Genomic DNA, 17,811 nt, shown 5'->3' with positions numbered 1-17,811 from the left:
GCTTGATCTTATCGACGTTCCCTTCACTGTCCTCCTTGTCCACCTCTCTCATAGCCGCATCCGTATATTCTCTACAAGGCTTCTAGAGGGTTACCCATGGCTTCTGGAGGGTTAACCATCTAGCATCTTTGTAGTGCTTGATTTCATCGACGTTCCCTTCACTGTCCTCCTTGTCCGCCTCTCTCATAGCCGCATACGTCCGGTTATCACCATTGTAGATGCACTTAAACAAATTCGGCACATATATAAGAAAACCTCGGGAGATCGAAAATTAACATCTGGTTATACAGTATGTATTTGATCGTCACAACATATCCCGACAGCCACAATCGACCGAATCTCACGTACAGGTATAGTCCCTTCCTTCATTCCCTGCTACTGACTAGTGAGGCAAGACGACAGGCTCAATTACTTCTCCAGACAGATCGAGCCAGTACTCCTCCCCTGCGTTCCCTGCAGCGTTTCATGGGGATACATATATAGACGCCAGAAGGTCGAGCTACAGGTCTACAGCCAGGAGAAACAGGCCAGCGCCGTAAAATTCTGTAGACAACGACGACAGGGAATAATAAGGAGAGATGCGTAGCGGCGGCTGCGCGGTGCAGCAGGAGCTGGCGGGGGACGCGGTGGCCTTGAGCCCTTGATGCGGCACGCGGTGAGCCTGGCGCTGCGCTGGGGACACGCGCAGGTCACGCCGCTGCACGTCGCCAGCGCCGTGCTCTCGGACGCCAGGGGTCCACTCCGCGCAGTATGCCTCCGGTCGTGGGCGGGCTCCCACCCGCTCCAGTGCAAGGCGCTGGAGCTCTGCTTCAACGTCGCGCTCAACCGCCTCGCGACGGCGCGGGGTGGGGGTGGGGGGGGCTGGCCCCGCCTTCCATATTCCAGTTCCACGCTCACCACGCGGGGCACCGCTCGCCGGCGCTGTCCAACGCGCTCGCCGCCGCGTTCAAGCGCGCGCTGGCGAACCAGCGCCGGGGCGGTTCGGCTTCGGCCTCTGCCGCGGAGGGCCAGCGGCACGTCGCCGCCAAGATCGAGCTTGAGCAACTCGTTATCTCCATCGTCGACGAGCCCAGCGTCGGCCGCGTCATGCGCGAGGCCGGCTTCTCGAGCGCCAAGGTAAAGGCCAACGTCGAGAAGGCCATCTTGTCGTCGGAGCAGTCGTCAAACATGGCAAGCAGTAGCACCGCTTCCCCGAATACTAGGGCCCATACAAATAACGTCAAGGAGTCCAAAGCCAGCGCCGTGCGCGTTCTCGACTGCATGGCCGTGGCGAGTGGGACGAACCGGTGCGTGGTGAAGGTTTTCATTTTCGGAAATTAAAATTTATCGGGGATCACAGATAAAGAGGATAAACATGATATATCGAAAATATTAGATCAAATTCAAATAAAATTTAATTTAAATTTAAGTAAATTTAAATGAATTTAAACAAAATTTGTAAGAAAAAATAGATATTTTCTTATCGGTACCTACAGATAAAGAGGATATATTAAAAATATCAGGAGATTTCGGCCGGCGAGAGCTCCGCCGCCACAAAGTGGGTGGTCAAGGCGGTGATGAGCGTGATGAGCAAGGGGGAGCTGCGGCGCCAGCACGAGCGCCTCAAGAACGCCCAGTTCGTGCCTTTCTCGGCTGCATCTTTCCAGCACATGCCGAGGGAGGAGGTTGAGGCCTGGGCCGGCGATCTATGCGCGGTCCTGCGCGAGTGCTACGCCGCCAGCAGAGGCGTGGTGCTTGTGCTTGAGGACCTCTGCTACGCAGCCGAGGCCTGGGCCGCCGACCCGTGGAAGAGAAGTGATGACCACCGCGCGCATGGCCGTGGCCTCTACTACTGCCCCGTCCAGCACGCGGTCATGGAGTTGAGCAGCATCGTGCGCGGCCGTGGAGGCCGAGACAAAGACAAGGACATGTTCTGGCTAAGTGGCTAGTGGCTACTGGGGTTCGGAGCCTACGCGTCCTATACGAGCTGCCGGTCGGGGCTGCCTTCCCTGGAGACCGTCTTGGAACTACACCCCATCGTCGTGCCGGACGGCTGCCTCCCGTTGAGCCTCGCCGGCGACAGGTACATCCTTGATCATCCTTCTTCAGTTGTGTCCGATGCATACGTCATCACTCATCAACGTGTGGCGTTCTTGATTTGTTGTTTTCAGTGAGATCACACACGGCGGAGACGGCAGGGTCGTGGCGACGGCAGCGAGCATCCCCCCATGGATTCACCGTTGCCAAGGTCGTCCAGTCCTCACTGGATCGGAGCTCACACTGAGCTTCTCCTCTCCGGCCTCTTCCTCCCAATGTGTCTTCACCAGCAAGAGCTCCGATCCATGGCATGATCTCATTGACCGGCGGCAAACGTTGCTGAACCGCTGGCACGATGGTCGAATGGCCAAGTCATACGATCAGCTGTCGCTCACAAACCCTAATTCAGGATACTCTAACTCGGTGTCTAAATCTAACCTATCGGATGGCGCGACGGTTCGCCGCCGGCCAAAGTTCACCGAGCTCACCGCGGAGAATCTCAATATCCTGTGCACCGCACTGGAGGCGCGTGTCCCGTGCCACAGAGACATAGCTCCGGGCATTGCCAGCGCCGTGCTCCAGCGCTGCTCCGGCGTGACGAGGACGACGCGACCGACCTCGACGACATGGCTCCTATTCCAAGGGAAAGACAACGACGGCAAGATGGCCATGGCTCGGGAGCTCGCCAGGCTTGTCTTTGGCTCCTACGCCGAGTTCACCTGCATCGCCGTAGCACCATCAAAGCTCACCCCGGATCACCACAGCCTCAAGAGGCAGAGGTCACCGGACAACAAGCACGGCGGCTGCATGCAGATGTTCTACGAGGCGATCCGCGAGAACCCTCACCGTGTCGTGCTGGTCGACGGCGTCAAGCACGACTCGGAACTAGAAGCCGGCATCATGAATGCCATGGGCCATGGCAAGCGGAACTGTGAGGGGTGGCGATGGTGGTGTGGTCAGCTTGGAGGACTCCATTGTATTGTGCTGTGAGGTGTTGGAGTCGAGGTCGCCTAAGGTTTCCTCCCACCGGCATGCGAAAAAAAAGGATTATGAGTGAGGTCGACAGCAAGGTGGAAGACGATGGCGCAGAGAAAGGAGTAGTTGTGCCACGTTTGAGCTTGGATTTGAATGTCTGCGGCATTGACGTGGTTGACGTAGATAACAAATATTATAAACTATCAATATAACTTGTATAAGAGCATGAATATAATTATCAACATAGGTTTAGGGGTTTAAACTAATAAATTCTACGAGTTTTGGAGAATCTGTATTTTCTACAGGGTTTATTCAGAAAACCGTCAAAGTGAACCTAGATGTCAGAATTAATCACGCTTAATCATCGCATAAACAACTCTAGGAGGTTCCAGATAACACCAGAGGACACCACACCATAGCGGAGGGTGAGGGGCCGCCACCTGCAGGCTGGCCGGTCTAGGGCCCCACTTGTCAGCCTCCGTCTCATTATGTCGGTTCTCCACCGCCTCATAGATTACATCTACGCTGTTTATTCAAGTCGGTTTGATCCGAGGGCATATGATTGACGCTCCAGTTTATATATACCAGCCCTTGCCACCCCAAAGGGAGACCTCAGTCGTCCAGTCATTTGAGAAGACAGAAATCCTAATCATCCTTAGAGCTCCACCATATTTTAGAGCATAGCTAGTTAGGCTAGGTCTAGAGGGAGGCAAGCTTCGTTTGGATTCCTGATTGTGTCAAGAGCGTGGCTTGGTATAGCATTTGTACCCCCTCTCTTTTATATCTCTCATTACTTTTATATGTTTGCTATAATTGTTATGATATTGTTCTTCATATTAATCATGTTCCTAGTTATAATGTTCGTCGTCTACTTTGATTATATGCTTAGTATAGTTAGATTATCAATATGTTCATGCATAAGTTCGTATAGCGCTCACTCTTTAGATCCAGGGGTGAGTGGTCGACATTGTGTAAGCGTAGTGCTTTTATGTTATTTACCTGTGGATACACCCTATATTCTGGCCATGTAGTAGATCGTGGATGTGACACTCCCGTTGAGTCCTTTGTAGTACACTCCCCGAATATAGGACAAGTAGGATCTAGTTACGAAGGAAGACAAGCTCTGTTCTTAATCTTCCTTAGTAATATCCCATATGTATAAATATGAAGTTGATCTTAACCATGATTACTAAGTCTAATTGCACTAATCAATGTATGTTTTGTGTCGGTGCAGAAAGTGACCAACTAGTGAATACTTGTAGTTTTGCCATACGTTGTGATCGGAGGTGGCCTAGCACTCAATGACACAGGGTTTATACTGGTTCAGGCAACGTGCCCTATGTCCAGTTTGAGTCAGTCGGTGACTTTATTCCTGTGCCTAGGTGCTCAAAGTTTGCAGTGGGGTTACAAACAAGAAGGAGAAAGATGGGGTGTACAAGAGGTCCGGTCGGCTCCGGTCAGAAGGGCCGAGAGTGACAGGAGCTCCGCTATGAGCTAAGTGTTCAAGCATGTGCTTGAGGTCCAAACCTGGCGGTTCTATGGTTGTGAGCTAGTAAACTTGATCGACCTGGATGAATTGAGTCTCTTGGGACAGAGCGCATCCCCTTTTATAGATGAAGGGGATGGCCTTACAAGTGAGAGGGAGAGAGTGTGTATGCTTCTAAACCTTGTTGCCCACGCCGGTAGGTACAGGATGATGGTAGACACCCACAACACTGTTGGATGTTAGATGCATGTGAGAGGCTGCGTCGTTTTGTTCGGGTATGGCAGATGTCGGTACCTGCCATACTGTTGATGCCCAGAGGCATGTAAGGAGTTTTACCATGTTCACTTGGTATGGTAAATCCCAGCGCCCACAACGCTGTCGATGCCCAGAGGCATGTGGGGTGCCTTACCGTATGGGAGTTAATGGCACCCACAATACTGTAGGGGAAAATGTCGGCGCCTACAACACTGTTTGTGTCAGGGAGGCTGCAGAGTACTGTTTCTATAGGTGTACAGGGTACGATCCCTGGTATCGTGGTTTGACTTGTGCGCTTGGCCTTGCTTTCTCCATCCGTTCCCTTGTCTTTTTCGAGTGGGCATCCCTGGTCGGTTGGTTCTAGTCGGCTCTGGTTGCACTAGTCGGAGAAGAGCAGTGAGCTGGGTCTTTGCATACCTCAATCGGAGACATGGGGTTAGAGTCGGAAGTAGTGCTTTGGCCAGGCCTTCCGGTCGGAGAGGTCGTCCAGAGGCGGGCTGGAAATCGAAGCGAGCGCTCCGGTTGGAGAGGTGGGTCGGAGTCAGAAAGTGGGTGCCATTCCTCCTCGGCCTGGCCTTTCGGTCGGTGATTGGATCATCCTTCTGGCCCATCGTTCTGATACTTAGGCCAACCCATGAGCAGCGCGCTGTCTGCTTGGGCCGCGCCTTTTGTTGGGAAGTCGGTCTGCGAGGGACCTTGGGTTTATGAACCCGACAGGAGCCCCCGAGCCCCCGGGCGATTCAGGCAGAATCGTCTGGGAAATTTTTGCCTCGACAGCGGGTGCGCGTGAGTGCACCCGCAGGTGTAGCCCCCGAGCCCCCGGGCGGTTCGGGCAGAACCGTCTGAGGGATTTTCCATTTTGCCAGCGGGGGACGTTTTCGTTTCGTCGGTGGGTGCACGTGAGCGCACCCACAGGTGTAGCCCTCGAGCCCCTGGGCAGTTTAGGCAGAACCGTCTTGGGGGTGTTTGTTAGCGGGCGTGTGTGCGTGTTTTTCAGTTGAAATGGAGTTGTTTAACCAATGCGTCGTTGTGCAGCCAAGGTCGGTTAGTTGTTTTTTAGGGATCGGGTGAGACAGAGCTTGTGGATCCTGGCGTCGATGCGTGCCGTGGGATCGGGCGAGGTAGTTAGTCTTTTAGGGATAGGATGAGACAGAGCTCGTGGATCCTGGCATTGGTGCGCGTCGTGGGATCGGGCGAGTTGGAGTCGTGGATCCTGACCTCGGTGCGCCCCGCGCAACTATGGCAGATAGTTTAGTTAGTTTGGGATCGGGCGAGTCAGAGCTCGTAGATCCTGATGGGGCGAGTTCAGGGTCATAGAACTAGGTGTTTTTGGAGTGCAGTCAAAGCGTAGCCAGATAGGGTGAGTTCAGGGTCATAGACCCAGGTAGTTTTGGAGTGCAGTCAAAGCGTAGCCAGATGGGGCGAGTTTGGGGTCGTAGACCTAGGTAGTTTTGGAGTGCAGTCGGATGGGGCGAGTTCGGGGTCGTAGACCCAGGTAGTTTTGTGTCTTGAGCCCCCGAGACTCGTTGGGCTTTAGTAGGGGTCCACGTGAGTTGTGTGCCTTACCCTATCCTCAGTTCCTCACAACCGGAGGGGCTGAGTTTTGTCACTTGTCCTAATCGCTCGGGCTCGAGTGACGCACTCGGTGAGTTCGCTAACGGGTATGATCGAGTGGAATCTGGGTCCGTCGTTCGTGATGGGGTTGGCATATCCCTCTTGTGACATTCCACTACTCCTTTACCTACAACCCGGTAGATGCCTGGGTCGTTCCGGAGACTGACCCGGGTGGCCTAGTGGCCTCCCCTCGATGGAGATTCTATGGGCTTGGCAGAGGCTTAGGATCAAACGAGAAGGTTGAGATGACCCTGTCTACCAGACTGGGCGAGGGCCACATGGGGCTCATCTATGTTTTTCTCCCTGGCTCTGTCGTTGCTCATGTCGAATGAGGCAACTGCCACTTCGTGATGCAACACGGAGCATTATGATGCATTTCGCTACACGTGCGATGCTTAGCTCCGGAGCCCCCGGGCGGTTCAGGGCCTGAATCATCCAAGGGGCACGAGCGTATGGAATGAATGCATGTATGGATGTATGAAATGATTTATAAAGAAATAGTGGGGGTTGGTAGCATTACCTTGATGACTCGAGTCATGGGGTTTGGAGAGTTTCAGTCAGAAATGTCTGACCAGGCCCCATGCTCGTCGTTCCTGACGGAGTCGGCGTGGCCTACATGGGGCGTCCCTTCGCTCCTGACCTGTCTCTCGATGTGTTTTTCTGAGCCGTTCGATCGACTTAAGAAGCCCAACGGTCTCTCCTGGCGGAGATCTTGTTTTGGGGTTTTTTCTAGGTCCCGCCTGGGGATGCGGAGAGCTACCTGTGTGTGGTGGCGCTTTCATTCTTGTGCCCGGCATGCGGTAGTGACTGGCGTGCGGTAGTGGTGGGCCATATCCAGACCACGTCCCGTCTGATCAGGAGCCATTTCATCGGGCAGGGCACATCTCATCGATCAGGGCGCGTCTCATCTGCATTAAATGGGAAAGAGAGAGTGTTTTTCGCTCTGCTATTTCGTCTTTCCCGATCGGCGCGCCCTCCCCTAACTGCTATACCATTTTCCTTAAGTAGGAGAAGGGAGAAGGTTTTTGCCATGTTCTTTCACCTATTCCTCATCTGCCGCCTCCTTTCCTTTTCCTTCTTCGCTGTGAGCGATCTTGAGAGCCGCGATGGTTTCAAGGAAAGAAAAGGGGGAGAGCGGGGGAGAAGAAAAAAAGAAACTCACAAATCCTTTTGCAATCTTGGAGTGAAATATTGGACTAGAGGTCATCCACCATGAGTGAGTCGGTGTTGAAGGCATTCGTCGTGAAGGGGTTCCTGCCGCCGAAGGAGGTGGCGCACTGGAGAGCTCCCGGGAGGGAGGAGTTCCCACAACCTCGGCATGACGAGGTGGTGTCCTTTCTCACCTTCCATGAGCATAGGTTAGGGTACCCCACGCACTGGTTCCTACATGGGCTCCTCATTGAGTGGGGTCTGGAGCTACAACACCTTAATCCAATGGGGGTGCTGCACATCGCCGGCTTCGTCACCGTCTACGAGGCTTTCCTCATGATGGAGCCGCACACGGACTTCTTCTGGTGGCTATTCTCTAGGACAGCCTTGACGGTGGGGAATCTGGCTGAGATCGCGCCGGTGGGAGGTATCGTCCTACAGAGGAAACCAAGCGTGGGAGGCTCGTATCCCATGTACATCCCTTGTGACTCCAACCCGGGGTGGCATGGGGAGTGGTTTTACATCAGGAATCTGGCGGAGGCGCCGTTCTCGGCGTTCACCAGCGGGAGGCCTAAGAAGCAGGACAGTTGGTCGTGGGGTTGTGCCCATAAGGAGAAGAAGAAGGTGGAGATCATCGAGGAGGAGCTTCGAAAGATCATGCAGCGCGGCCTTGATGGGGTGCGGGTGTTCCACACCCTTTACCACCGCCGGGTTGCGCCGTTGGTGGAGAGGACGCGGCCGATGTGGATGTACAGTGGTCTATCAGACCTGGACCGTGCATCACCAGAGGAGTTGTCGGACGACGAGGTCTGAAGTTGCCTTGGCCGGGTGCTGCAGCTGAAGCCCAAAGAGAGAGTCAAGGGAAGCCCACACTTTCAACCCCACGATCGTGTCTAGATTGGTATGCTCCTTTTCATTTAGTTCGTGCTTCTTCCTCTGCTTTCCTATTTTTTGATTTCGAACCACCCGTTCCGTAGGGGCTTGGAGTTTACAAGTCCTGGCCACACCTTCCCAAGGGACCAAAGGGCGCGGCCCGGCAAGCTGCCCAGAAGGAGGCAGCAGACACCAGGAAGAAGAAGAGAACCAGGGAGGTTCGGTGGAAGCAAGAGAAGGAGCAGGATATTGCCCGGCATGTCAAGGCCAGGGAACGTAGGAGCGATGTCGAGTCAGAGCTCGTGTCAGAGGATCCCACAGATGTGGATGATATGGTTTTCTCCAAGGAGGAGGAAAGTCGAGAGGTTGTTGTGACCTCAGCGGAACATCGCAACCCTACGGCGACGTCTGCTGGTGATGAGCAGGAGGCGGAGCGGCGCGCGGTGGTTCCCATGCTAAGGAAGTGTGCGGCGAGTGTGGACCCCATCGGTGAATGGAAGGCAAAGTAGACGTGGTCACCGTGCCCCTTGGTGGCATCACCGGTCCCATCGCCGCCTGCCGCGAATGCGGCTGAGCAAGCCAAGCAGTCCGTGGAGCGGACTGGTACTTGTGCATCGCCGAGACCGGTGCCAACGTGCGGCTCATAGCCGGAGGAAGCCCCGCCTACCACGGACATGGTTGAGCAAGCCTTGTGGTCTGAGGAGTGGACTGGCACCCAGGCGTCACGCGACTCATAGCCGGAGGGAGCCCCGCCCGCTGCTCCGGTCGGGAAGTCCCGAGCCAAGGGTCGCGATGACCCACAGGCCGGGCAGGATCTGGTTGGGACGACTCCGCTCCCAGCTAAAGTGAGGGGGGCGGGTTGTAGCCTAGGAGTAGTCCTTGCCCTGTAGGCCCGTCATCGCCAGGTCTTGCCTTTAGAGTCATACCGCTCACCTCCTGGTACATTTTTCTTTGTTTCTTTTCTATCTTTTGCTGTTGAGTCTTTTTGGAGTGTGACTTACGTGCACTTTTTGTCAGTGGCCGAGCGATGACGGGATTGAGCATCACCCAACTCCCATGCAGGAGGCTTGGAGGCCCACCCTACAGCGTGTCACGACAAGCGATGGGGGGAATAGGGTGGCGGCAATGAACCCTTCCCTTTCGGGGGTGGTGCCCCCTGGGTCGGTTGCTGGTATGGTGGCAGTGACGGCGATCTAGGTGCTGACGGCGGAGGTCGCGTCAGAGGTAACTCTTGTGGGCCCTCCTCCACTAGTTGCGGCAGAAGAAGAGAGGGAAACCGAGCTCCCTACCTCGTTGGGTGGAGGGCTACAAGGCTCACCCTTGAGGTCAGAGCCGAAGGCGCCAGTGGAAGACGTAGCTGGGATGGAGTCGAAACGCCCGGCGGTGGCCCGTGCAACCGAGGTGGTGGAGATCCCGTCCGATGATGAGGTGGATGACATGGTGGAGCTATTGGTGTCTTCATGGGAGCTAGTGGTGGTTCAGTTGGAGGCGGGGCCCTCTGGTGGGCTCTTGGAGGGTGACCTGGAGTGGCCCTGCCCTGAGGACCCGACAAAGGTGCGGTTTGTTCTTTGGGATTCGCAAGAGCATTAGCTCTAGGACATCCTTGGGGAGCAAGGACTTGCCATGGTGTCCGAACTCGCCAACCTATCCGCGAAGCTCAGAGACACCCAGGAGCGGGTTATGTCCGCCCAGTAGTTATTCAAGGTTGACCTGCAGCTTGCCATGGAGGTGGGTTTCCCGTACTTGTCCTTGAACTTTGAATCTTTTGTTGGTTGCCTTAGCATGCTTGTTTTTCGTAGAGTCTGAAGGGGATGTCATCCCGCAAGTCTCACTTCCTCTGAATGGAGCACGCCAAAGTGGCTAAGCTTGAGCGTCAGCTAGAGTCCACTCGCCACAAGTCCCAAGACTGGGCGGCCAAGGCAACTGCAGCACGGGCGGAGGGGCAGCGTGTAGTAGAGTGGGCGACCGCCGCCGAGCGAGGGCTTGAGGCGGCGAAGGCCCGCCAGGCAGAGACCGAGGTGAGGTTGCGAACATCCCTGTGGACACCGAGGTGGCGCTCCAGAAATCCCTAGAGACCCTTGAGTTAGAGCATAGCACCTTGGTGTCAGAGCGGAACACCCTGGAGTTGGCGCGGAAGGCCCTAGAGTCGGAGCATAAGGCCCGGTCAGAGATAGACCAGGAGGTGCTCGCGCTTCGGGGCTAGGTGATGGGGATAGAGGAGGCGAACGCCCGGCTACACGCGCAGGCAGCTCAACAGGTGGAGGAATTCTCCATCCTTGAGAACTTTCGCCTCGGTACGTACCTTTGCTATTTTTCATTGTGTTGGTTTCTTCCTTTTCAGCTTGTTTCTGAGCTTGTCGTCCTTCTTGCAGAGCTAGGCGGAAGGGTGAAGTCGTTGGAGTGGGACCTAGAGATGATCAACACGACTTTTAGCTGGAATGCAGAGGAGCTGGCCAAGTCCCGTGAAGAGCGACGTGCTCTCGAGGGGGAACTTGACTAGATCCACAATGTTGCCCAGCTTGTTGTCTCAGAGGTCTTCGGGTTGGCACCAAGTACCAGCGCGCCTGCCGTCCAGCTGGCGAAGGTCCTGGATGCGGTTTGAGACCTTATCACGAGCGGGCTATTCTACGAAGCATTGGGGTGTTGACTTTGGTGGCGATGCACCATCCGAACCTAGACTTCACCACTATCTGTAGTGGGTATGTTGAAGGCTTGAGCATGGAGGACATCCAATCAATCGGGGAGAGCTTGCTGCCGCACGCAAGGTCGGTGGCAGAGCAAGTCTCTACTCAGTGGGTGATGGATGTCTGCCGTGAAGCCATGGCTAGAAGCGTGCGTCGGGAGGACATTGCCCAGCCTACGGATGGCATGGAGCCTAGGTCAGAGGTGGACATTGCCCTAGCTTCGACCGAGCCAAATGTTGTGCCACCAGGGAGTGAGCCGCCTTTGCCTTCGCCGGTCGCACCAACAGCAGATGCCACCGAGCCGCCCCAATAGCTTGTAAGGTATAAGTAGTTTAGTAAGCGTAAAAAGTTTAAGTCCATGAGGGAGCCCCCATGTAAATGTTCTTGTGTACTTAATGACTACAGTCAGTTTCGTTTTCTGTGATGGAGTCACTCCGTTTGGGGAAGCTTGTTCGTTTTGTTCCTTAGTTTTCTTTTAGCATAATTTTTTTTATTCTTTCTTTCTCGTACCTACCCGTTTGTCCCGTAGGCCGCAACCTTGGGAGCCCAGGGCATGGCCCGTGAGGCTCAGCTGCTCGTAACCATAGGAAAAGGCGGGGTGCGATCGATTGGAATGTTTTAAAGCAATGCTACGTAAGGCAAATTAAAGGAATGAACTACCCTTTTGGTTGGGTAGGAAGGAGTTTCACCATATGATAGTAAACGAAAAAAGAGGTAGTAGTGTACCCTAGTGGAGCCCCTGAGTGCCCCAGACCAAAAAGTGTTTGGGTTGGGGTTCTCTTATAGGAGCAAACGCTAAGTAAACAATGGTAAGACTGAAATTTAGGGGAAGAAAAAATGACATAGCTATTCCAAGCATTCGGTGAGAATGTTGTCATTGTTGTCCTTCAGTCAGTAGGTGTCCGGTCGGATCACTTCAACCTTCAGTCATCTAGATCCCTGCCTGCTATGCTCCCTTTCTCGGTCGTTGCCTCTTCGCCTTTTTCTTCCTTTGGACCGCCGGCCTACCACAGAACACGCTTGAGGAGCTGGCAGTCCTTGTAGAGGTGTTTAACAGGGTAGTCATGGTGGTGCACGGGCTCTCCATGAGCTCGTGGAAGTGGCCTGGAGGGTCCTGCTGGGGCTGCGTGCCCGTGTGATCAGCAGTGGCGACCAACGCGGAGCTAGCCGATCGGCGGTGATCTTTTCTGTTCTTTTTCCCCCTCTATGCGGAGGGGCCCTCGTCCTGATTCTGGCGCTTGGCCTTGCCTTTGCCTCGGCCTTCATTGGAGCACGGCGGGAGTAGCGCTTGCTGGAAGTGTTGGACAAAGGTCTATGGTCCCGAGCCATCAGGCCTGGGACTCCGGTCGCTGCTGCATGTGTCTCGGTTCGACCCGAGCCGTGCGTATATAGGTGGTCGGCATGGAGCGGTCGTCAAGTCAAGACGAGGCACCAATGTAGCCTCTTGTGCCATACTTGGCGGTTATAGTGGTGAGCGAGTGGAGCGACCCATCTGCTGCGTCCCCATTCCCCTGGTGGGGAGTGAGGCCATGAGTCGGCGTCGTGATACAGAGCTCACCACTTGTTGAATGGCGGTGGTCCCCACTAGTGCCCAGAGGTTCCAGTGGACAGGCCTTGTAGAAGCATTGCCGCGGCGGCGATGTTCTGATTGGCCCGAGCGAACTATGAGGGATTGTTCCCCCTATCCATGGTGTTGTGCTAGACCCAATGGGCATGACCCCTAGTGTCGCTCGCCGGTCTACGTGCACAGGACGTAGTGTGGTGCGTCGAGCATGCTGGCGTAGTCGGTGGTTGGTGCTGCCACTGTTGTCATGGTTCCTCACCATGCTCCCATATGAGGATCCGGAGGGGTGTGGGTCTACGAGGACTATGTTACCATCGGTGGTTGTCCCGGAGCGTCTATCATAGCACACTCCCAGGACGGTCAGTGGCTAGGCACCACATCACCGATGCTAGAGCCATCACTCTCAACATCGCCATCCATAAGGTTGAGGAAACAGGTGGGAGCATAGCTTGCTATCCCCACAAATTTAGACATGAGAGGGGGCAGCGCCGACATCCTTTGGAGCCCCCAGGCGTATGCATCCACGGGAGACACGAGGCCATAGGGAAACCGGTCATACAGCCGTCGTGACGGAGACAACGAGATCCCTCCAGATAATTGGCGGAAGATAGAGAATAGTTAGTAAATAACAACATGTACATTACTCACAGCGGGGTTTGAGCAGAGAGTTTCCTCGGAATAAAGCGCAAATGTCACGTCATCGAAGTCATCATGCGTCCTAGAACGGATGGAGGGCGCCCCTCCAACGGGCGCGAGGACGAGTGCCTCCTTGAGGAGGTGTAGTACGCCGAGCCAGTCGGTGGCGAAGTCTAGGCTTCCGAGGCGGAAGGCTGGGATGACTCGAAGACGGGTGGAACCCACATCCCAACAGGTGGGAGTGCAGGAAACTCTAGTGAGCCGAAGCGAATCGTATCGCCTGAGCCCGCCATGGTGAAGGTGGCGGAAAATGGGCCATCTGATGACCAAAAAGTGTTGAACGTACAATGTCTTCCCCATGGACGGCGCCAATTGTTGGTGCAAAAAATGACCAACTAGTGAATATTTGTAGTTTTGCCGTACGTTGTGATCGGAGGTGGCCTAGCACTCAATGACATAGGGTTTATACTAGTTCAGGCAACGTGCCCTACGTCTAGTTTGAGTCAGTCGATGACTTTATTCCTGAGCCCAGGTGCTCGAAGTTTGCAGTGGGGTTACAAACGAGAAGGAGAAAGATGGGGTGTGCAAGGGGTCCGGTCGGCTCCGGTCGAAAGGGCCGAGCGCAACAGGAGCTCCGCTTTGAGCTAAGTGTTCAAGCGTGTGCTTGAGGTCCGAACCTGGCGGTTCTATGGTTGTGAGCTAGTGAACTTGATCGATCTTGATTAACTGAGTCTCTTGGGAGAGAGCGCATCCCCTTTTATAGATGAAGGTGATGGCCTTACAAGTGAGAGGGAGAGAGTACGTATGCTTCAAAACCTTGTTGCCCACGCCGGTAGGTACAGGATGATGGTAGGTGCCCACAACACTATTGAATGTCGGATGCACGTGAGAGGTTGCGTCGTTTTGTTCGGGTATGGCAGATGTCGGTTCCTGCCATACTGTTGATGCCTAGAGGCATGTGAGGAGTTTTACCATGTTCACTCGGTATGGTAAATTCCGGCGCCCACAACACTGTCGATGTCCAGAGGCATGTGGGGGTGCCTTACTCTATGGGAGTTAATGGCGCCCACAATACTATAGGGGAAAATGTCGGTGCCTACAATACTGTTTGTGTCAGGGAGGCTGTAGAGTACTATTTCTACAGGTGTACAGGGTATGGTCCCTAGTATCGTGGTTTGACTTATGCGCCTGGCCTTGCTTTCTCCATCTGTTCCCTAGTCTTTTCTAAGCTGGCGTCCGCGGTCGGTTGGTCCCAGTCAGCTCTGGTTGCGCTAGTCAGAGAAGAGCAGTGAGCTAGGTCTTTGCATACCCCAGTCGGAGACGTGGGGTCGGAGTCAGAAGTGGTGCTTTGGCTAGGCCTTCCGGTGTGATCTCTTCTCTTTCTTGCACCATAGCCCTTCTTCTCCATGAATTTTCCCATCTTGCGTACAAAGAGGGCCATAGCTTCATCATCAATATCACTAAGATCATCATCATCACTTAATTGTTTTTTGGACTTTCTCTTATTCTTGGATGATGATGAGCTAGCCTTGAATGCTATACTCTTCTTCTTCTTGTCTTCTTCTTTCTTCTTGTCATCCTTGTCATCCCCCTCCCTTTCCACACGGTATGTCTCTTGCGTCATGACATCACCTAGTACTTGGTTAGGGGTAATCTCCTTCAATCCTCCTTTTATGATAAGTAATCTCAACATCTAAAATCTTGGAGGTAGGCACATTAAGAACCGATGAGAGACATCATTATTCTTGATCTTCTCTCCTAAAGCCTTTAATTCATTGACAATTACTTGCAACCGATGGAACATCTCCAGAATGCTCTCATCATCCTTCATCTTGAAGCTTGTCAACCTATCCTTGAGGATGTACAACTTGGCACTCTTCACCGCCGGTGTGCCCTCATATGTTTCCTCCAATCTCCTCCACACCTCATTTGCTCTTTCACAATCCTTGATTTGCTCAAACACTTTGGAATCAATGGCATTGTATATGGTGTTGAGAGCCATTGTATTGCATTGCTTGTTGGTCTTGTCTTGGTTGGTTGGATTGTTGGGATCAATGATAGCATAGTCATTCTCGGTCACCTCCCATACTTGATCATTGATTGAACCAAGATACATCCTCATCTTTCTCTTCTAATAATCATAGCATGTGCCATCAAAGAACGGTGGTTTGCCCTCCACATGGTTGAACACAACTTGAGCCATAATTTGATACCAAGGTTGTTAAGCCTTTAATCAAATGGTGACCACGGCTCTGATACCACTTGAAAGATCCTAATATGGCTAGAGGAGAGTGAATAGCCTATTTAAAAATCTATAAATCAACTAGAGCAATTTGATTAGTATAACAAATAGTGAAATGCAAACTTGCTCTAGCTCTACAAGGGTTGTAAGCCACCTATCCAACAATTCTAGTTGCTATGATCTCTACACACAAAATTTTCTATGTCACTACTCACTAAGAGCTCTCACACTTACTACACTAAAGAGCTCCACTAGATGAACTTAAAACAACAAAACAAGCTCTCAATTCTAATAACACTAAAGAGCTTGCTACAACTAGTTTACAAGAATATAAATAAGTGAGGAGGGTGATTATACCGTCATGTAGAGGAGTGAACCAATCATAAGATGAATACTAAATCAATCACTGAGAGAATACCAAAGGGCAAGAGACAACCAATTTTTCTCCCGAGGTTCACGTGCTTGCCGACACGCTAGTCCCCGTTGTGTCAACCAACACTTGGTGGTTCGACGGCTAAGAGGTGTTGCACGAACCTTGTCCACACAATTGGACACCACAAGAACCTACCCACAAGTGAGGTAACTCAATGACACGAGCAATCCACTAGAGTTACCTTTCGGCGCTCCACCGGGGAAGGCACAAGACCCCTCACAATCACCGCAATTGGAGCCTGAGACAATCACCAACCTCCGCTCAATGATCCTCGCTGCTCCAAGCTGTCTAGGTGGCAGCAACCACCAAGAGTAATAAGTGAATCCCACAGCAAAACACGAATACCAAGTGCCACTAGATGCAATCACTCAAGCAATGCACTTGGATTCTCTCCCAATCTCACAATGATGATGAATCAATGATGGAGATGAGTGGGAGGGCTTTGGCTAAGCTTAAAAGGTTGCTATATCAATGCAAATGGCCAAGAGAGTGAGCTTGAGCTGGCCTTGGGGCTTAAATAGAAGCCCCCACAAAATAGAGCTATTGGCTCCTCAGTCCACTAAAAAACAGGGCGACCGGATGCGCCGATCAGATCGACCGGACGCTGGACCTCAGCGTCTGGTCATGCGATGTGTGCCATGTGTCCCCTGCTTCAAATACTGATCGCCCAATCTCAATGGTCATTAGTGCGTTTAAGTTGTGACCGGACGCACTGCTTCAAAGTGACCGAACGTAGAACCCCACCGTCCGGTCGTTTCCAGTAAGCATCCATTCGTGAAAATCCACAACCGAACGCGTCCGGTCATGCATGACTAGACTCACCTAGCATTCGGTCACTCGGGGTCTCCTTTGTGCACTGCCGCGTTAGTAGGACTAGACGCACCCCGTCAGCGTCTGGTCACTGAGTGCCCCAGTGTCCGGTCGAAGACCGACGCTGGCATCTTCACTCTTCCACTGATCGGACGCGGCGGTCCTATCGAGACCAGCGTTCGATCACTTATAGTGACCTCTGTCTTTTCTGTACAGTGCACCGGTGGCACCATCAAACTGTCCGCACTCTACGGGCGGACACTCCACCGGTGAAGTTTCTAACCCTTGCTCAAATGTGCCAACCACCAAGTGTATCACCTTGTGCACATGTGTTAGCATATTTTCACAAATATTTTCAAGGGTGTTAGCACTCCACTAGATCCTAAATGCATATGCAATGAGTTAGAGCATCTAGTGGCACTTTGATAACCGCATTTCAATACGAGTTTCACCCCTCTTAATAGTATGGCTATCGATCCTAAATGTGATCACACTCACTAAGTGTATCGATCACTAAAACAAAATGGCTCCAACTATTTATACCTTTGCCTTGAGCCTTTTATTTTTCTCTTTCTTTTTTTCCAAGTTCAAGCATTTGATCATCACCATGCCTTCACCATCATCATGATCTTCACCACTGCTTCATTACTTGGAGTAGTGCTACCTATCTCATAATCACTTTGATAAACTAGGTTAGCACTTAGGGTTCCATCAATTAACCAAAACCAAACTAGAGCTTTCAGTAAGTCCCACGATGGTCATCCCCTAGTTCTCCCACTAGTCTAGGTCACGAATGGTTCGCCAAGTGTGGGTGGAAGCGCACCAATGTCGAATCCATGGTGGCCTCATCCAAGAGCCGAATAGGGTCGCTAACTATCGTAGTTCGACGAAGATAACTAAAACATGAGAGAGGGGATATGCTCGGTGTTGCGGTCATGGCAAGACAAACTTGTGATCGTAACGTTCAAGCATATCGCTCTCTCAACTAGCTCGAAGGCATGACATAGGCAACAACACAGACACACGAAGAACGACAACACAAACAAGCGACGGAGTAGCACTTATCCATAGCAA

General features: G+C 52.9%; 1 pseudogene; it reads left to right on the top strand.

Moving 5' to 3' along the window:
- Positions 1-578: 578 nt before the first annotated feature.
- LOC136503126 (protein SMAX1-LIKE 3-like) lies at positions 579-3,203 on the top strand (annotated as a pseudogene).
- Positions 3,204-17,811: the final 14,608 nt, after the last annotated feature.

This window comes from Miscanthus floridulus, chromosome 14 (genome assembly GCF_019320115.1).
Source record: "Miscanthus floridulus cultivar M001 chromosome 14, ASM1932011v1, whole genome shotgun sequence".
Lineage (NCBI taxonomy): Eukaryota > Viridiplantae > Streptophyta > Magnoliopsida > Poales > Poaceae > Miscanthus > Miscanthus floridulus.
This window is presented reverse-complemented; position numbering and strand designations above follow the sequence as displayed.